Genomic DNA, 22,215 nt, shown 5'->3' with positions numbered 1-22,215 from the left:
ATGATCAAATGACAGGATGTGGGAGGAAACAGAAAAAAGTTTACATTGTTAAATACCCTTATAGGAACATGGGTATAATCTCATAGCACAGGCCTGGGGTCATGTGGAAGGTTGGTGAAAACGGGGGTAGAAATCAAAGGAGCCTTCAGCTTTGGATGCAATGCTTTAATTTTGTTTTAGGGTAGTGAATTCATATATAATCTCTATAATTGTAAAGGCATATATATGTTATAAGTACATTGGCCTCTTTGTTAAATGGGACAGAAAGGGTTCTCTTATAACTACCTCTTGTAGAAAAAGACTAGAACCACACATGCTGTGTTAATAGGAGTTAATTCCAAGGGCTGTAATTGTTTTACATTCTACATCTCTATACTTCAAAAAATAATAATTTAAAAGGAAGATAAGGCACTCTTCTTAGTAAAAGGTGAAAAGGTCTAGAAGATGGAGATAAATGAGAACATAGAGGAAAAGAAAGAAGGAAAAAGAAAGAGAAGAAGAGCAAGCAGGAAAGAAGGGCAAGAAAGAGAAAAAGAAAAGAAGATCTCAAGTCTTTTTGTCAGAGGTATGTAAACCTGGACAACTGCATCTTGAATAGGAGCTGGGTAAAATAAAGCTGAAACCTACTGGGTTGCATTCCCAGATGGTTAAGGCATTCTAAATCACAGGATGAGATAGGAGGTCGGCACAAGATACAGGTCATAAAGACCTTGCTGATAAAACAGGTTGCAGTAAAGAAGCCGGCTAAAACCCACCAAAACCAAGATGGCGATGAGAGTGACCTCCAGTCATTCTCACTGCTACACTCCCATCAGCACCATGACAGTTTACAAATGCCATGGCAACATCAGGAAGTTACCCTATATAGTCTAAAAAGGGGAGGCCTGAATAATCCACCCCTTGTTTAGCATATAATCAAGAAATAACCATAAAAATGAGCAACCAGCAGCCCTCAGGGCTGCTCTGTCTATGGAGTAGCCATTCTTTTGTTCCTTTACTTTCTTAGTAAACTTGCTTTTGCTTTGCACTATGGACTTGCCCTGAATTCTTTCTTGTGTGAGATCCAGGAACCCTCTCTTGGGGTGTGGATTGGGCCTGCTTTCCTGTAATATTTTTAGGACAAAGCTGTGGCATAAATAGATAATAGAAGCAGAGATCATAATTTTCTTTAAAAGTGCTTTTAAAGTGCTATCAGTCTTCGTGTGGTAAATGCACATGCCAATTTAAAACTAATCTTGCAAATATCCACCTCTTTACAAGAGGTAAGAAGGTATGTTAGAACAAACTGTTAACTGTGTTGAGGAGAACGGACCGATACATCTTCGCATGAAACCCAGTGACAAGCCCAACTCTACTGATGGAAAGAAATTCAGACTCAGGATCATTCTTATGCGACTGGGGTGGCATTTACACTTGCACCAACCAAGATAGAGGAGATGTGGGGATGTTAAGAGAAAGTAGCTACAGGAACAAGATGTTGGAGACCATCTAGAGGCTCTTTAAATAACAATATAACAACATCCATTTGAACAATGTGCTAACCTCTGAGACTCTTCTAAAAGCGGGTTTGGCAGCATCTCATTAGCCATCAGCTTCTTACTCTAGCTAGGAAAAGTAAGAAAACTACAATTCTTTTTTTCTTTAATTCTAACACATTGACTTCTATTTGAGATAGGACAGTAGGTATTAAACCTCAGTGCAATGGGGTACCATCAGAAGGGTTTCGAGCAGAGGAGCTCTGCGTGGTTTATTATCTGTTCTGTGTGCCCCCACCAGATCCACTCTCTGCCCTTCTCCATCCTTCTCTCTATCCCAGGAGGCCGACTTCTACAAAGTTCATTCCCTGGGCCTTCCTGCTGTCTACATTTGAGTTGGGTTTAGTCAATGGAAGGTGCCAGAGGACATGGAAACAAGGAGAGGACAGAGAGGCTGCGGTATTTATTCTTTATTCATTCATTCATTCTACTGCAGGCCTACTCCTTCATTCATTCCACTCAGGGGCCTCCTGGCAGATAGCCCTTTCCTACAGCCACAGCTTTTCCTGGGGACTGGTAACTCTTCCCTGTCTTTTCTGATCATACTAGCTGCAGCACAGCAGAGGGTCCAGGAGGGCAAGAATAGATTTGGGGACAGTAGTTGAAAACTGTTCTATGTCCAGGAGAGAGATGGTGATGGTTTGGTCCAGGGTTTTGTAGTCTGCAGTGGCAAAGACAGAGGGAAGTAGGTAGATTATGAAAACATTAAGGAAATAAAATTTCTCAACCCATGGTTATGAATCAGACATGAGGGTGAAGAAGACTCCTGAGTTTTAGGTCTGAGAAATCTGATGGATAATGGCCATTTGCAGTGATAAGGAGCACATGGATTCCTTAACCTCTCTCATGCAAACTTACTTCATGAGTTACTGAGTTGTGGGGAAGGACGGGAAAGATCCTCTTTTCTTTCTGCCATTCACTGTGAGATGGCAGGGGAAGCACCACCTGGACCTGGGCAGCTGAGGGCGTTTTAGGGGGGTGTGGCTCCATGCAGTGGAAAGGACTATTTCCTTAGCATATATTTGAATAGCAAGAGCAGCTCTAGACATCTAATCTGCATCTGCAGAAAAGTTGCATGCTATTTTTCTTACAGCTAATGAAGACAGATCAGGCAAAGCAACTTAAAAATTTCATTTTTTTTTCTAGCCCTCTTAAGTACCAGAAAAAAATAAATGTAGATATACAATTATTGTGCACTTTGAGAAAGAAAAATCTTATACGCAAATAACATTTTCATAAATCACGTCTATGATTTAAAAAATATGTTTTGAGCAGACACAACTGTGCTTTATTCTGCATCTGTTTCACATATACAAATGTGTCAGGTTTACATAAACCACACTGATACAGATGAAAAATAAGGGAAGAACAAGATAAAAATAGCTCTTATGGTATCAGTAACACGTCTTTTATTATTATAATATATGATAGCATTGCAATCAACCACACTCTTACACTGCATTGGCTAGTGACCTCGAGTACCACAAAGGAAGAGCTAGCCAACATCCAGGAATCAATTCTTCCAGCTTAAAAAAAAAAACTTCAGTATCATATGTTTGGGTATCTGGTGACTATTTCAAAATTGTGAAATGAATCAATCTCGTCTCCCAAGTGTTCCCAGGTCCTGCTTTCAAATGTGTTCTTTTTACATGATACTCACCCAGGGAAGGAGTGGTGAAGGGAATGACAGCCTGTCCCTTTTCTGATGCTGCTACGGATAGATCATCTATAAATGCAACCACCAAACCGGCCCCTGGTAGCTTCCTAGGCCTGAAAGATAACACTGCTGATTTGTACTTTTATCAATCCTTTCTCTTACTATCCTTCACTAGCTGAGCAGATTCCAGCTGGAAAACTCATTTTTTTTCCTTCAACTAAAGAAATATTTAGTTTTTATATTATGATTGTAAAAGTTGTAAGGTCTCAGGAGGATTTTTTAAAAATACATGCAAACGATTCTAGTAAGTGAAACTCTGCTTTCTTACTCATTGACTAAAGGATGCATTTTTTTTTCTCATAAACTTGGATTATTTCTATTTCTCCTAATGCTTTAGCTTTACTTTTTGTGCCCTCATTAGCGCCAACCTTGAAGTCTACTGATCTATAAGAAGACACTCTATTGTTTCACCAAGGGCAAATTTACCTGGGGATAAAGGATTGTTCTGTAATGCAAATATTTACCCCAGATGATATAATATTTTACCAGTTTTGATTTTCAGATCTTGGGATTGCTTAAAATTTTCCTGTCATCTTGTTGTCTCATTGTAAAGCCTTTGACATTTTGTACATATGAATCAGAAGATTATTTTTTTCATTCCCGAAGGGTGACTCCATGTAAGCATAAGATATTCCTTTGTTGTGGCTCTGTTCTAGGTGTGACATTTATCCTTTCAGTTCTAGTTTATGTTTGTTGATTGCCCTTTGCATTTTCATGACGGTCATAAGAGGCCTCCCTGGCTAGAAAAGATGAACATTTGAACTCCCTAGCTCCTGGTTGGGCCCATTTCCTCTGACTTTTTCATATCTACTATGGTGCAGTTCAGTAAGAAATAGGAACAATCTCATGGAGAAATAAGCAGGAAAGAGAATTCTGGAGAATTCTCTTCCTTACTCCTTTCATTCCAGTCTCGCAGGGAATGCCCTCTTCCCTTCTAAGAACTGACTCAAAAGGCAGTTGCTATAGAGAAAAATCCCTCCAGACCCAGCTGCTCCTGGTTTCCTATCAGTGGTTAAGAGCTCCTTCCTCCACAGTGCATTTGTAAATCACAAATGCTCTCCAGTAAGCCAGATGACAAGTTCCTGGAGGCTAAAGGGCTCTGCGCTTGTCTTCTTGAAGGGTCCTCCCTCATGACTGAATAAACATTTGGTGATTAACTGCTAGAGTTTTTATTTTGGTTTTTCCCCCTTTTAATATCTGCTCATCCATGGAAAATGTGGATAATAAATGGAAATAAAAATTTAAAAATCAACACTGAATCTCATCACCAAGATATACTACCTTGTATCCTCAGTTCTCTTATCAGGAACATTTTCACACAATAAAATACAACAAAATATTTTTTCCCCTCTGTGCCATGACATATCTATAGATATAAGATGCCTAATTTGAGTTTGGGGCTACTGTATCTGGTTCCACTGTTACCAAGGTGAGGTCTAAGTCTACAGTGTAGAAAGATAGGTCAATAGACTGAGGAGTTGTACCAATTTCTAGTCTTTCTACTGCTTGTGTCATCTGCCATTGACTCTATGCTCCCCTAGAAAGAAAGGGAAGTCTTCAGTCTCAGAACATAAGTGAGTTTCTTCCAGTTCCCTAAACATACAATCCTCCTATTCCCTGGCTCCCAGGCTTTTGCACCTTCTGTTTCCTCTGAAATGCTTTTCTCCTTTCTGATCCTCCCTCTATACAACAGCCCCTGTGGAACTTGGCTATTTCCTGCTCAACCTTCATCCCTTCAAGATGGAGATGGGTTTCCATCTTATGTGCTTTCCTAGCACCTTATGCTTCCCCCCTCAGCACCTTACATACTGATTATAACTTGGCCTATATACCAGCTTCCCTGCCAGGTTGGGACATTCATAAAGACAAGCATTATGTTTTTCTTGTCCACCACTGGATTTTTAGCACAGTGCTTCTAAATGGTGGGCATTCAATAGCATTGCTAAATATATCAATGAATGAAAGCACAGAAATAAAACAATAAAGTTGAAAGATTTTCAAAGTCTGCTTTTCCAGGATGGCAATAGTCATTGTGCATAAAGCATTTTTCAATTAATTTGATTTAAATGTCATCCACTCATTCCTTCTTCTTCCAGACACAGAAACCTAAGGTTTTGATTAGGAAATCATTGTTCCCTTCCTCTCAGGCCATGTGGATTAAATAAGGCTGACTCCATCCCTCACTTCCGTGGGTATAAAGAAGACCCAAGTCAAATTAAAAGAGTGAGCCTTGAGATTTTTGCAGGTACTACTGAAGAAAAAGGATTTATCTTTCTATTGGGGTTGCTGAGTTGGTAGAATGAGGCCTGAAGCTGTTGATGGCCATCTTACTTCCACATAGGGAGAGCTTTCCTGAGAATGAAGACAACACAAAGAAAAGCAGAGCCAGGAATTACAGAGGTACAGTTTCATAATGTCTCCATTCAAATATGTTTTCTGAAGCAATACTACCCTTGAGCTTTTGTTACTTTTATAACTTGTGGTTATAAACCTCATTTGCTTAGTTCAATTTGACTTGAGTTTTTATCACTTGATATAGAATCTTACCCCTTTTATTCCATTCCATGCAGTATGTGTAGGAGGATTGAGGACAAGACTCCAATTAACGGATCCTTCCTAGACTCTCTCCAGCCATTGCTCCATCCCATAAAGCCAGGAGGAAATTGATCACTTGGCACCTACATTCACGATGACCCACTTCTCCAAAAATTTCACCATTGGATGGCCTCTCTTGTCACGACACCAAGGCCTCAGAGGTATGAAAAACACAGACCTCACCCAGAAGAAAAAGCTTATCCTCTTTCAGAACGCATGACTATATGTCAAGATAATGATCTTCAGCTCTGCTATGAGGAAACATTTACAAGCAGCCCCTCCAGAATCACAAAATCTACTTTGCCACACATTCCTGGTCAGGGAGGGAACTGGAGAATCTCTTTCCTACATGACTTCTACATTCTTTTGGTTCTGAAATATGAAACTTACAAAATTTAAATTTCATCCCCAAATTCCTAAATGCCTGTGAGGTGGACCCACTGGGTTAACTTCTTATGGGCAGCACTGGCCCTTTGGCAAGAGCTGAGCCACCTTCAGGTGAAGCTGCTCTCTCTTTGAGAAACATGGATGTTGCACTTGGATGGAAAGCTCTGGCAAGGTATTACAAAACTTACTTAGGAAATAACCACAACCCTAATACCATAGACACACAACAGTCCACTTGGCAGAACACCTACCAGAGGAATTAGAGAAAAAGCCTCCTAATATTCTGCTAAACATTTGAAAACCTAGCTCTATCCAAAAGGATCCTATGAATATATAGACACACTTTTGCGCACACACACACACACAAACACACACGTATTTCTTCAAGCAGAGTAGAAAATGGCAAAGGGAATTTTTCTGGTCTGGGAATTTTTACAAAAATTCTTACAAAGATGTAAAAATTAAGTCCCATTCAGTTCAACTCAACCAGAATTCTCTTTATTGAAAATTAGAAATGTATAGGAAGTTAGGACTGTCCTAGAAGTCCTTGGGATACATACATGGTTGTATCCATGGGGTATTGCATCCCATATAGGAAGGATGAGAGGCATAAAAATGAAGCCAGGGCTTGGGTCCTATCCTCTTAAAGCAAATAGAAATATCACTAGACACTTAAAAATCCACAATTCATTAATGCTCAATCAATTATTTGAGCTACAAAATGCTTTGACTTTCTGTAGGGCTATTTGCAAAATTAATGCCTCATGACTGGAGATACCCAGTATACACAATAGTCTTCTCTTAATAACCTATGAGATAACTTTAATCCCAGGAAAAGGAAGACACAAATACAGTCATGTGCCTGTGATCAAAGACAGACTGCATAGAAGATGATAATCCCATGAGATTATAATGGAGCTGAAAAATTCCCATCACCTAATGATGTCTTGATGATCCTGACCCTGCGTAGACCTCGGCTAATGTGCGTGTGTGTGTGTGTGTTTCATAGTTTTTAACAAAAAGGTTTAAAACGTAAAAAATATAAAAATGTTTAAAAGTAGGAAAAAGCTTTTAAACTAAGGATATAAAGAAGGAAAATTTTTGTATAACTGTACAACGTGTTTGTGTTTTAAACTATGTGTTTACAAGAGTCATAAAATTAAAAAAAGATTAAAAGTAAAATGGTTGCAGTAAGCTAAGGTTAATTTATTGAAGAAAGAAAAACATATTTCAATAAATTTAGTGTAGCCTAAGTATACATTAATAGTATTCATAAAGTCACAGTAGTGTACAGTAATATCCCAGGCCTTCACATTCACTCACCACTCACTAACTCACCCCAAGCAACTTCCAGTCCTGCAAACTCCATTCATAATAAATTTTATACACAGGTGTAATATTTTTTATCTTTTATATCATATTGTCCCTATAATTTTTCTATGTTTAGATACACAAATACTTACCATTCTGTTACAATTGCCTACAGTATTCAGTACAGTAACATTCTATACAGGTTTGCTAGGAATAGGCTCTACCACACAGCCTAGGTGTATAGTAGGCTATACCTTCTAGGTTTATGTAAGTACACTCTATGTCATTTGCACAATGATGAAATTGCCTATTGATGCATTTGGCAGAACGTATTAAGCAACGCATAACTGCGTATGAAATCATTAATGACTATGCACTTAAGTCTCTCTTCCTCCTTCCATGAAACCCATTGGGGTTGCATCTGTGATTAAACCATACCACCTCTGTTCCCAGGTCTCATGGCATGGTGGTACCTAGGCATGGCATGCCTAGTGGTTAGAAGCCTAGTTCCTAACTAGGATTTGGATCCCAGTTCTGCTGTTTGTCACCCGTGTGGACTTGAGAAACTCACTTAACTTTCCTAATTCTTGGCTACCTTTTTGGATAATGATGTTGTTAATAATAGTACTTGTCTATTAGGATTGCTGATAGTGTTACATGGGATAGTGTCTGTAAATTGCCAGCATTACCATTTAGCTTCCAAATGGTGGCTTTGTTGAGGAGCATCTTCTTGGAACTGATGTTCTCGAGGACACTGGGGAGAAAAGGCTGGTCTTAGCCACCTGATGTTCTCTCCCAACGTTAGGAGCGGAGACATTTCCAGATAGATCTGGTGCTATTTTCATTGGGCTGGAATGGAATGTACCTGAACATGGAATCTTTGGAAATGACAAACCAGGAATAAGAAGAGACATGATAAGAAGCTATAAGCCAGCAGGGCTGCTCTCAGAGGGCTGAGAGCTTCGTAGGAGAGGGGCCAGATCTGTTTGGCTCACCACTGTTTCTGTGGTACCCTGAACAGTGACTATCACAAACTGGGGCTTGATCAATATTTGTTAAGCAAGGGGGGAAAAGAACAAGCAAGTGATTACTGACCAAATGCTAGTCTCCATCAGGGCCACATCCTGGAAAGTCTTGGCAATGCCACCAGTGAACACAGGCAGGGTTAAATGCCACTTTGCCTCAGCACCACAGATGGACATTGAGGGTGACAAGTTACCTTGTTAATTAGAGCCCCACACTTTGTCCTGATTGGGTGGGTGATTAATAATGCAACAAGAACTTTAACAAATAAACTCACTGCAGGTCTCAGGAGTCACCACAGCACAGTCATCACTTTCTATATATTTTCATTTATAATGATTTCCACTGGCTAATACCCAAATACAGGAAAAACAAATATCTACCAGTCAACAGTTTTCTAGCACGTGGCAGACATTTCTAATCCATTATGACACTGTATTTTTCTTTGGCTTAGTCTCAGACGCTTTCTCAATGTGACATTCCAGAGAGCCACAAGCAATCAACTGGAGCTGGCCTTTGAGGTGGAGACATTCTGTCATCTTTCTTCTCTATGAGTTTCCTTTTACACCATTATAATAGTCATTTGTTATCTTTCCTCTGCAGCATCCACTCTTCCTTTCTATGATAACGTCCTAATTTTTATTTGAGGACCACTTCTCTTCCCTTCCTTATTGTCAACCAGTGACACTGACTCCATACCCGAGTCTGGGGCTAGAGCACATGACCAGTTGGCTTCCTCCACTCCCCTAGCCCCCGGGATTGGTTCGAGGATGGGATGAGTCAGGTCAATCCAAGCCAATGCTCTTGGATTTTTGTTCAGCTGGTAGGGAAGCTCACCCTCATTCTGGACGTGTCTTAATCATGAGAACTTAGGGTGGCCAGGCAAACACCAAGGAGACTGTGAATGAAACCAACGAGGCAGCAGGCAGAGCAGAGGGATGGGGAGAAGCAAATACTAGTGATATCATTTAAGTCTCTGGATCCAGTCATAACTGAAGTTAGATATTCCTGGACTCAAGGGTTATAAGTAAAAATGTCTTTTTTTTTTTGGCTTCAACTGGTCTGAACTGGATGTTCTGCAATCTGAAACCACAAGGATAAGACTTAAAGAAATATCTATTCTGGAACATTTCTTCAATTCTTCCAAGTTGTGGGTCCTGGGAAAAGACCCTCGAGCTCCCCCTGCCACACACACACACTTTGGCAACTTTGACTTGGCCTAGCTGAAGAAACTAGGCCATCAGGGGAGGCCATCTCCTCCCAAGAGTGGGGGAGGGCACCATCTAATGCACAGAGGTGATGTCCAGATCCAATGAGGTGGATCGAGCTTCATAAGCCTGGAGTCTGACTAGGCATCTACAGCTTGGATTTCCTCCCCATCCTCCTGGCCACATGAATGTCATCGGTGCTTAGAAACTCCACCTTCCAGAAATATCGTTTCTAAATCTGCCAACTCCGACTATTTAAAATTCTTCAACTAAACCCTTTGGGAAAGTGAGAGCAGAGCTAAACCTCAACTCTACATCCTGAACTACACCCATGAGCAAGCACCATTAGCCCATTTCCTTCTCATTTGTTCATTTCTCATATATTCAGAAAATACTTTTCAGTGCCTCTGGGAGTCAAGCACTGGTCTCACTGTTTAGAAGATATCAGTGGGAAAAATAGAGCCTCTGCCTCATGGAGCTTACGTTCTAGAGACAGAGATAGGAAAACAACAATAAACATGACAATAATTCCATTATGTAGAGTATTGAAAGGTGACAAGTGCCACCAGAAAAAACAGAGCAGGTTAAGAGCCATCGATGATGCAGTTTTAACCTTTTAAACAAGATGTCAATGTGGGCTTCCCTGGCAGTGTGACACTGGATTCTAACCTGAAGGAAGCCAGGACTGATGCATGCAGAAAGTCGGGTCACCCAGGCAGAAAGGGGCCAGTCTCTTAGAACTGTATCCCAAGTTCTTGAACTTCTGAACTTCGCACTTTGTTTCCATCAGCCAGTATTTGTCAGTAGTTCAGGGCTATATCTAAATACAGACCAGTTCAACTGAATTTTCTTTTTTTTTGATGCTTTAAGTGTTTAGGGAGGGGAAAGGTGAAAACTGCTTAGATTTGGCCTCGAGCAGCTGGGGAGTGAGGCTGGTGGGAGGCATGCCAACCTCGCAGTTTGCCTTAATGCCGCCCTGCTGGGCATTGATTCCATAAATGTCTAGAAAACTGAGTCAGTACTAAAGGATTCTGACAAATGAGGGAGCCAGCAGCAACACCTAACAGGGATTTTTTTTCTTTATTTTCTATATTTTCTTTCTCAGTAGCAGCTGTAGACACTGCCTCTGTCAGGCCAGAGACTGGCAGATCCTGGAGTCCTGGGCCTGGGGATGCCCACTAGGAAGGGACCTCCTTGGCAATCGGTGGCCAGAGGGCAGGGGTTCTGTGAGCTGGGCATCCTTCCCATGTGTGTTTAGGCTTTTTCATTCCTGACCTGTCCTCCCTCTGGCCCTCCTACTTGACAGAGATTTATGTGCCCACGTCACACTCACCCTGGATCCTTTGAGGAAAACATAAAACAAATCTCAAGGATTTGGGAGGGAGAGGCCGGTCCTAGGTTCCTGTGGGGAAAGTCAGGCGCCTACAAACAACCTCTGCTGGTTCAAGGTGCATCTTGCGGCTGGAGGCCAAATCTCTGCCCTGTCAAAGCCGGCCACAGCCACCAGCCTGAGACTCAGTCAGAGGCGGCTTTGGAGTGTCCCTTCATGAGAGTCTAACCAAGGAGGCTGCACACCTCCCATGTGTCTACCGAAGGTCCAGTGAGGGAGTGGGGTGGGAAGGAACTGCCCTGTGGCCAGTGGGCCTGGACCTCTGGCCTGAGAGAGGTGCAGGTTAGAGTCAGCTCCCCATATCCATGAGACCTTGGGCAAGTTCACTGCCTCTTCTGCCTCTCCTCATCTGTGAAATGCATTAATCATAGTTACAGAGAGAATGAAATGATCTAAAGCTTAGAAAGACTTTTATCCCCTTCTGGGAATATCATAAGCACTAACATATCATTTACCAACGTTATGGTTATTATTAGATAACAACAGATGCATGCACACACAAAACACACAGCACTGCCCGGAACCTGCAGGCTCGCTCCGTCTCTGAAAATTTTTCTTTGGAGCAGTCCCTTTGGAATGCGATGAATAAAACCCTCCGTTTTATTACTTTATTATTATTCTGCGAATCTGTTGGGGTGATGTGACTTGTACCACCAGTGCTGGCTATAACTGGGCAGTTAACCTGTCTCTTTATGGAGAGTATAAACTACGCACGTTGGCACCAGCCCAAGGCCTGGGAGAAATCAGATTGTGAAAACAGTCTTTAATAAAAATATTCCCCTTCTCCTCCACATCATGACCTGGTCCTCATTTCAGCATTAAGGACATATTGATTTTTTTAACCAAGTCCAGTGGGAATTATCAAAAGATAAATCATGTAGGTCCGTGCTCGACACTGTAGGATACAACACACAGACACACATCCCACGCACACACACACACACACACACTCTCTCTCGAGGAATGGTGCCTGCCCTCAAGGAGTTTAATGGCTATGAGAGAGGCAGATGAAACAAAGAAATCAAACACAAAGTAGAAAATAATTAGTTACCTGTTCACCTCTGTATGTCCCACTTTTGGGACACCATCACTGTGGAAGGGATGTGTCCTCATGTGTTATTCATTTAACACTTAGGGAGCACCTACTGTCCACAAAGCACAGTGCCAGAGATGGAGGGGAACTCAGATGAAAAGCATATAAAACAAGATTTATCACCCAAGAGGAATATAGAAAAAGGGCTGTGGAAGATCAAAAGGAAGAGGAATTGTTCCCACCTGAGGCCATAGGCGGGTAGTTTCCTAGAGGGCTGACATCTGAGTGGAGCTGAGAAAGTGGAGCAACACTGGAAAAATGGGAGACACCCTCAAATTTAGGGAGACACTGCAACAAAGACCTGGCTCTGCCCAGAGCCATAGCAGTCGCACCAGGACACGCTGCCCTTGGCCCTTCAGCAGCATCAGACAGAAGCAGGAGTTCTGATGCCTACTAGAAATTCATTTCACAGGGACTGACCACATGGTTCTTGTCCGAAGGGTAAGATGGCAGTAAGTCTGTTTCTTTTCCCTTTAGATTGGGTCAGTTCCGTTGTTCTGTTTTCACTTTCACTAATTCTATTCTCTGTCGTCTCTATTCTATTAATGAATCTATACAGCAAGTCTACAATTTTCTATTATTGTATTTTTGGTTGTATAATTTCCATTTTATAACTTCTATTTTTTGTTTCAAAAAAATTCAAAGTTATGTATCAAAACAATTTTTTGATGGCTGCTGAAAATTCTCATCAGATAATTCCATCATCTGATTCTTCTCAAGGTTGACATCAGTTAATTATCTTTTCTCACTCAAGCCATGATTTCCCTGGCTCTTTGTATGATGAGTGAGTTTAGATTACATCCTGGACATTTGGCTGTTATGTTAGGAGACTCTGGATCCTGTTTAATTCTTTTAGTTTAGCATGAACTCACCCTGTTTGGGGTTTAGCATGCAGGCTCTAGATTACTTTATAGGTATAGGGCTACGGTTCCAATTGCAGTTTAATTTTCAGAGTCTTTGAGGTGCTATTTAGCTCTAGGCGGTTTATCTGGTGCTTTTGGGGCTCCCACTGGTCCTCCTGGTGCTGCCTGAGAGGGTGGAAGGAGTCTCCCCAGGCTAGGCAGCCTGGTATTCTAGGTGGGGAAAGGGATGCTCTGGTCCACAGGGATGAAGAGCGCTTCCCAGGCCAGGCCAGGCCAGGCCAGGCCACTGAATGAGGCGAGACTGTGCTTGCTAGTACCACCAGCTACCACCAGGTACCAGCTAGTACCACCAGGTACCACTAGTACCACCCTGATACCCTTCAGTGGGGCTGACAAGGAGGCTTCCTGCCTGAGTTGCTTGTGGCAGGATCCATCTTGCCAGTGCCCCTAGCCACCTGCTATCTCCCAGTGAAGGACAGGAGCCCCAGTGGACACAAGGAGAGCTTTCCCCGTTCACATAGTACCCATGCCAGTGCTTCTGGGTTTGCCTGATGTTGGCAGGACTCCCACTGCATCTGGTGGGAGAATGCACCCACTTGGTGCACCTCCTGTTGCTAGCTTGTAGGTCAAGAAGAACTGGGCCTAGGCTGCCTTCTTATCTCAGGTTGGGGGCAGGTGTAAGACAACCAGTTCTATGCTGTTCTTCCAGTCCTGGGGTCCCTCACCAGTTCACCTTCACCCTTCCAGTGTTCAGTGTTCTCCTCTCAGAGCCAGGGTTAACCTCCCCTCTCTCCTTTTCTGTTATTCCCAGGATTTATGGTTGTGCTTAGCAGGGAGGAGCAGGGAGAAACAAGTCTACATCCTCTTGAATGAAGTAGAAAGTCTCATGCTGCTTGATCAATGTTTGAGTCTTTGTCTGCTCACCACATCACTGGCACCATAAGCTGAGCAGCACATCTTTTCTTACTCTTGCTCCAGAGCTCAGCACACTAATTTGCATGCAGGAGCTGCTCCATGACTATTTACCAAATAAATGAATGGATAGATGAATTTGTCAAAGGGATCTAGGCTAATTGTTGTCCCTTACTGAACTGAAAAATCAATAAATTGACTGTCTCCCCCTTTCCAGTCCCATCTTTGCATAATCTCATGCCCCACGGCACACAGACACATAACCCTCATAAGTTCCTCAAGATTCTCCCCATCTCATCCCACTGGGCTGTCCCCCATTCCAACCCCTTGCCCATTTCTGTCTTCTGTCCCTTGAAATTCCCAACCACCATTCACTGAAATAAAGGCTGTCATCATCCTTTGATGGGCTCAGCTCTCCATTGGCTTTGTCATTTCCTCCTACCCATCTTCCTTCAATGTCCCCTTTCCACAGTAGTACATTTGATTGTTTGCTTATCATATAGGACACAATGATGGTCATTTTTATATTGTATCATAAATATGATATAAATATAATACAAACATTTTATATATTAATGACAAATTATTTTCATGTTCTCTCACTCCCCCCTATCCAACCCTGACATTAGGAGAGAATCGCATGAATTTTAACCATCCCTGGAATTTTGCTCCATCGCAGACCTCACAGCCCTGCCAGCATGGTTATGGTCAATTTATATTTGATTAACTGTCGACACAAAAGGGTATCCATCAGTTCCAGCAGAGGGACATCTGAATGAGAGGGAATCTATGGACACACACAAAGTCTCCCTGTCTGGAGACAGATATGCTTCTCATAAGACATTAAACTCATTCAGAAATGGCAGTGAAACATGCGTGGATGAGAAGCAAGTGAGACCGAGGTGGTGGAAGACTTCATTGCTTGAGAAGAGTGGCATTAAGAAGTGGAGAGTGTCATGGAAGTTTGTGAAACTCCCCCTAGATACATCCGGAACACAATCTGTGCTCAGTTAATCATGTCTGCCTTAGTTTGTGGGTGGTAGGTGGGAAGTGTCAACAAAATAGCCCTGTAACTGGTGAGTGATTTAGGAATGCATGCATCTGTCTTTAACTGAGCAGTGGTCTGTAAATGAACTTTTCTGTAATAAACAAGGCAAAGAGATTGCCTTTGGAGAGCACGTAGTGTTACTGGTGAACTAACCAAATAGTCGATGGTGGGCTTGAAATCCTTATTAGGCCTTGCCTTGTCTCAGATAGAGAAGCCTAAGGTTCCCTTCTAGGCCCAAGTTCCATCCTCATAAGATGCCAGGTAAGCTAGCAAAAGAAAATCCCCTGTGTGTTTTCTTCAGGGCTGAGGATTTGAAACATCACTTTTAGTATGGAAGTGCCTTTTGTTTCTAGAAATGGGCTGGAAATGAGACTATTTTGGTGCCAACAAGAAACAAATGGAGCCAGAAAACTAGCCGAGTGATGCCTTCTTTGCCACCTGGCTTAGCCTCACCCATCTTTCCCACTGCACTTGAGTCCCACGTCTTCCGGGAGGCCCCAGCTTCCATCCAGCTCATCACAGTGGGCTCTTCCTCTAAAGTCAACTATTACCACCCATGTCAGGGGTTACCAACTGCCATACTGAAGGCTGAATTTGGCCCACAGCCATGACTGTGTTGGATGGCACTGTGTTTTTAGATCTGTTCAATTTGAAGCTAACTTTGAGTGGAAGATTTTATATTTTCTAAAATCTCATTTTTCAGATTTCTTTGAAAAAATCAGAGGCTCTAACAGCATCACTGGTGACACCAGGCTAGAGGAGAGGAGTGGCTGATGGAGCCCTTAGGTGAAGCTCAGACTCTCCAACTTGCCACATCATCTTCCAGGCCCTGAGGGGTTTTATTCTATCTTTCTCCTTCAGGTGTCACCAAGGATTGCCCTGTCCTGTAGCATATATTTTCTTTTTCCTTTTTTTTTTTTTTTTTTTTTGGCAACAAAGCCTCACTCTGTCACCCAGGCTGGAGTGCAGTGGCGCAGTCTTTGCTCACTGCAACATCCGCCTCCTGGGTTCAAGCGATTCTTGTGCCTCAGCCTCCTGAGTAGCTGGGATTACAGACACACACCACCATGCCTGGTTAATTTTTATATTTTTAGTAGAGACAGGGTTTCACCATGTTGGTCAGGCTGGTCTCAAACTCCTGGCCTCAAGTGATCCACCCACCTTGGCCTCTCAAAGTGCTGGGATTATAGGCGTGAGTCACTGCACCCGGCCCTATAACATATATTTTCTTACGTATTCATCTTATCTCCCTAAAAATATAAAATGCAAAAAGGCAAGAAGAGTATTTAACCCCCCTTTGCATTCTGCCCCTTTCCTACCATATCCAGTGCACCGAAGCTCCCTTCTCTTCCGCATGCCTAAACACTGCGTACAGTGACAACAATTCCTACCATTTATTGAGCACTTACTATGTGCCACCTCTGAGCTCAACACTTAAAAACTCGCATCTCAATCCAAGTCACCATTTTGATTAGGGAATTATTATCCCCATTTTACAGATGAGCAAACTGTAGCTCAGTAAGATAAAGCAGTTGCCCCACATGTCCCACCTGGATATATCTAGGATCTGAACTCAGCTCTTCCTGTTTCCTGAGCTCATATTCTTTTTGATGCATGACACCGTCTCTCTATAAATATGTAGCATGGACCGTGCCTGGCTACCTGTCAGGACACACTAGGAGTTGCGTTGCCAGTACAGGCCTGGTTTGCCATCTAGCTTCAGTTGGAGAGTAAAGGCAGGAGAATGTTGGATAAAACATTTGTTCTCAAATCGGGGGAATTTTCCTCCAGAGAACATTTGACAACGTCTGGAGACATTTTTCATTGTCACAGGCAGGGCAGGGAGTGCTACTGCTGTCTAGTGAGTAGAAGCCAGGGATAATGCTAAACATCCTACAATGGCCAGGCACAGTGGCTTGTACCTGTAATCCCAGCACTTTGGGAGGCCAAGGTGGGCAGAACGCTTGAGCCAAGGAGTTCGAGACCAGCCTGGGCAACATGGCAGAACCCTATATCTACAAAATATACAGAAATTAGCCAAGCATGGTGTTGTGCACCTTTGGTCCCAGCTAATCAGGAGGCTAAAGCAGGAGGATCGATCACCTGAGCCTGGGAGTTTAAGGCTACAGTGAGCCATGATGACACCATTGCACTCCAGCCTGTGTGATAGAGTGAGATCTTGTCTCCAAAAATAACCCAAAAAAAACAATGGGACAGAGAATGATTCTGTCTCAAGTGTCAACAGTGGCAAGGCTGAGAACCTCCGAGTAAGAGATCCCATTCTATCTGCAGGTTAGCTCCCAGAGTTTTATACTGCGCTTGGGTTACAGACATTCTGTCAAGAATTATATGTTCGTTTTGTTCCCAGAGCCTTGGCATTCTCCATCAATTTTGAGGCCATCTTTGAAATTTCATATTATTTGTCAAGAGCCATCTACTAACAGTTGCTAATTTTCTCTCTCTTATTTAAGGTAAAATTAGAGTCTTTCTGGGGTGAGTGTATCCATAGGGTTATCATGGTTGATACTCACCCCAAAGCTTTCTGACTTCTTCCCGGAAAGGGCTTTTTAATACCAGCCAAGAATAATAGCATTTAAGGAACATAAACCACCTCTTGCTACTCAAAATGTACCCTTCATTTTAATTCGCTTGAAGCATTTTCTCCACTTACTTTATTACCATGGGATACTTTCTAAATAGGCCAAGGGATCATCTTCCCAATAGGAAAATATTTGAATAGCCCCACCAAGTCTGTAGACCATCTAAGGCTGATACTATGATTAGATAAAAGTTAAGCAATTAATCCCTAAAAACCTCCTAAGAACTGGGGTCACATGGGTTCCTTGATTAGAATCCAGGCATGGCTTAATCAAAACTTATCAGGACTCTTTAAGTCAGGGGTCCCCAACCCCAGGGCAACAGACTGACACTGACCTGTGGCCTGTTACGAACTGGGCTGCACAGCAGGAGATGGGTGCCAGGCCAGGGAGCATTACCACCTGAGCTCTGCCACCTGTCAGATCAGCGGTGGCATTAGATTCTCACAGGAGCACAAACCCTATTGTGAACTGCACATGTGAGGAATCTAGGTTGCAGCTCCATCTGAGAATCTAATGCCTAATGCTTGATCATCTGAGGTGGAACAGTTTCATCTCAGAACCATCCCCCTCACCCCAACTGGTCAGTGGAAAAATTGTCTTCCACAAAACCAGTCTCTGGTGCCAAAAAGGTTGGGAACCATTGTGCTAAGTCATGATTCTACTGAGTCATGAAACTGAAAAGCTTAGAGGAAGGGTGATTTCAGGCATGGCTGGATCCAGGTGTTCAGAAAGCATCACCAGGATCTGTTGTCTCTTAATTTATCTGCCCTACTTCCTCTGTGTTAGCTTCACTCTCAGACTTTACTCTCATGGCTGCCCTCATCAATGTAGTAGTTCTAGTCTAGTGAGGAAAGGGCAGTGACAGTCCTAATAAAAGTCTCAGTGTGCTTCTGATGGTATCATATGCCCATTCCTGAGCCAATTACTGAGGCCAGGGGAACGTGGCACTCCACTTGGCTGGTGCCTCATCAGTGCTGTTAGTGGGGGGATGGGTCCTGGCAGCCAAAATCAGTGACCATTTAAGAGCAAAATCAGTAGCACCCATTCAGCAAGAGTTTCAGCCTGAAGAATCAAGCACATAGCAGGAGTTCATCAGGAGGGACAGGCCTGGCCCTGACTTGCTGAGCGACCCTGAGGAGGACACCTGTCCCCCAAAGACCCTCAAAGTCCCATCCACTGCAGAATACTTTCCTCTATGGATGCCCTCAACACTGGCTTCAGTTAGAGACCAAGTGCTCCACCAAACACAGCAAAAGAAGAAAAACGGGACAAGGGTCAGCAGAACCTTCCTGCTGCTTTATGTCTTTTCTGGCAGTTACGACCAGCAAATCACTCAGGAAAATCTGCTCAGTTTAAAATTTCATGGTAGCATAAACCACTCATTTGAGTAGATTCTGATTAATACCCTTTAACACCAAAAGTGTCCTGTGCCAAGGAGAACAGCCTGAGGAAGAAGTCCTCCAGGGTCTGATGAAGATGGATGGAAAGAAGGAACAGAGAATAGCGTGTACACTGGGCCAGACAGGCTTGTCTTTTCCCCATGGGATAAAATCATTTTCTGGTGGTCAGATTGGGTGGAGTGTGGAACTGTTATCAACATTATGATAAAATTATGTTCTTTGCTGAAAGCATGAAGCCTGTAATTGTTGATTTCATCCCCTGATGTGGCCAATTATGGGTACATATATGGGTAGTAACTCAGTTGGGCTCTTGGCATTACCTACCAAAAAGAGTTGGCTAGAAATACTCGGGTGGCTATTAGAAAAGTAGAATAAGCACGAAGTCATGTGGTATGTGATGCACTGAAGTTGTAATTGCATTACCCAGCAGAGTCTGTGGATCTCTTAGTAAATCCATTGTCTCTAAGCCTAAAACTGAAAAGGCTTGATTTCCATCTAGAGAGTGACAGGGGATTAGATGGTAAGGCCTATGATTTCTTCCAACTGAAGCACATTACTCAACAGTCAAAGGTGACAACATGTGGTCACATTTGAGCCAGAGCCTCAGAGCTGAAGAGGGAATTAATAAATGGAAGACAGGAAAGCATTCCAAATGTAGTCCAAAAATAAAGAGATGGATGATATGCACAAGAGGTTAAGAGACATGGAAAATGGAGTGAGAAGGTTTAACATAAGTTTAATCCAAGTTCTGGAAGGTGATAAAAGACAAAATGGGAAAGAAGTACTATTAAAGAGATAATGTTACCAATTTTCAAATTTAGCATATACCATAGTTGCTCCATGGTGAAGCTGCTGAAAACCAAAGAAAATGAAACCATTTTAAAAGCCGGCAGTGATAAAACACAGATTGCCTACAAAGGAGCAGCCTTTGGAATGGCTGCTGACTTTTCACCCACAAGGATACCCAAAGGAGTGGATTATCTTCAGAGGGCTGAGAAAAGTTACTGTCAACCTAGAGATTAATACCAAGTGAAACTCTCTTTCAATAATGATGGTATAATAAAGATAGAAACAAAAAATGGAGAGTATTTATTCACAAAATAGAAACCTACAAAATAATCCTTAAAACCTAAATTCTAAAGGATATATGTTGGGCAGAAGAAAAAATTATGTCAGATGCAAATCTGATGTATGAAGGAAGAAAAAGTAAAGACATGGGTAAATTAGTAGGCTGATCTAAACAAATATTAATCTTATAAAGTGATAATAAAAGTAATATCAAATGAAATGTGGCAAAGCAATAATACAAGCTGAAACAAAAATACGGACTATATTAGTAAAAGAACTCCAGCTGAAACAACACTAATGAATAATAATGAAAGAAGGATGATCTGGAAATGAAATCACCCAAAAATCTGTGGATTATTCAGGAGGATGAAAACCATATTAATTAAATTTGGATTTTGTTAAGCTAAGTATGCTTATGAAAACTGTGAGTGTAACTACTAAAAGAATAAGCATGGAACATACATCCACTGAAGAAGTAGCAACTAAAGATGAAATAAAGAAAAGAAGTCAAAAGAAGGCAAAAAGAAGAATCAGAAGACATAAGATAAATCAAAAGCACATAATGAGGTTGTAGCAATAAACTTAAATGCATCCGGATTCACAATTTATACAAGTGGATTGGTATTTCTAAATAAAAGACAAAAACTTCCAGGCAGAGCTGGATTTTTAAAGTTCAATTGTATGCTGATATAAAAAAAATAAAACTTAGACAAGGAAGAAGTGGACAAATCCACCAGTATAACAGAAATTGTTTCAACATAACTCTCTCAATAATTGACAGATCAAGCAGACAAATAAATCATTCATGATTCAAAAAACACAATTAAAAATCCTGATTTAATAAGTTACATAAACGTTGAGCCAGTCATGGGGGCTCACACCTGTAATCTTAGCACTTTGGGAGGCTGAGGCAGGAGCATCACTTGAGCCCAGGAGTTCAAGACCAGCTTGGGCAACATAGGGTGATCCTGTCTCTACAAAAAATAAAAAAATTAGCCAATTGTAGTGGCATGCCTACGGTCCCAGCTACTTGGGAGGCTGAGATGGGAGGAGAGCTTGAGCTGGGGAGGTCAAGGGATGAGCCACTGCCACTGCACTCCAGGGTGACAGAGCAAAACCCTGTCTCAAAAACAAACAACAAACACTGAAACCAGCAATTGGAGCATACATATCCTTTTCAAGCACAAAAACTTGCCACATATTGTGCCACAAAGTGAGCCTCAAAAACTTCATAAACTTTATATCCTCTGCACCATATTCTCTGACCAATATGTGCTTAAGTTAGAAAATGTGGGAAAAAAAGAGAAAAACTGCATATATTTGGAAATGTTAAAAAAAAAAAAAAACTAATGTGTCAATGAAGAAATAATCATGGAAATCAGAAAATACTAATAATATATAGGAGGCAGCTAATGTAGTATTACAGAGGAATTGTACTTTCAGTGTTTCATTAGAAATAAGAAAGCCTCTGATTTAGTGAACTAAGCTCACTGATTTGGTGAACTAAGCATTCAACTGAAAGAATTAGGAGGGAAATGCCAAGAGAAAAACAAGGAAAATAAAAGGAAAGAAATAACGAAAGTAAAAATCAACAAAATAGGAAACAAAAACATATGAGTGAAGGTCAACAAAGCTAGAAGTTGGTTCTTCGGAAAGACTAATAATACACAGAAAATTATTGTTAAAAATTAATCAGTAAAAACAGAGATAATGTGGAAATAATATTACAAGTGAAAGAAAACATTACAAGTGCTGCAGAGATTAATAGTTAATAGGCTATTATGGATAACTTTATGCCAATAAACTTATAAGTTTTCATAAAATGGATAAATTTCTAGAGAAACAAAACCTACCGAAATTGACTCAAGAAAGGAGAAAAAGTGGAAATAGTCTGATTACTGTTTTTAAGATCATATTAATAGCTCAACATGTTAAGAAAAGAAAACACTGGACCCAGATGGCTTTACAGGCATGTTCTACCAAACAGACAGGAACAGATCATTTCACATTTACACAGACTTGTGCAGAGAATTCTTTTTATTAGGCTGATTCCAAACAAGACAGG

The sequence above is a fragment of the Pongo pygmaeus genome, chromosome 2 (genome assembly GCF_028885625.2).
Source record: "Pongo pygmaeus isolate AG05252 chromosome 2, NHGRI_mPonPyg2-v2.0_pri, whole genome shotgun sequence".
Lineage (NCBI taxonomy): Eukaryota > Metazoa > Chordata > Mammalia > Primates > Hominidae > Pongo > Pongo pygmaeus.
The sequence above is the reverse complement of the archived record's forward strand: the minus strand, read 5'-3'. Positions refer to the sequence as shown.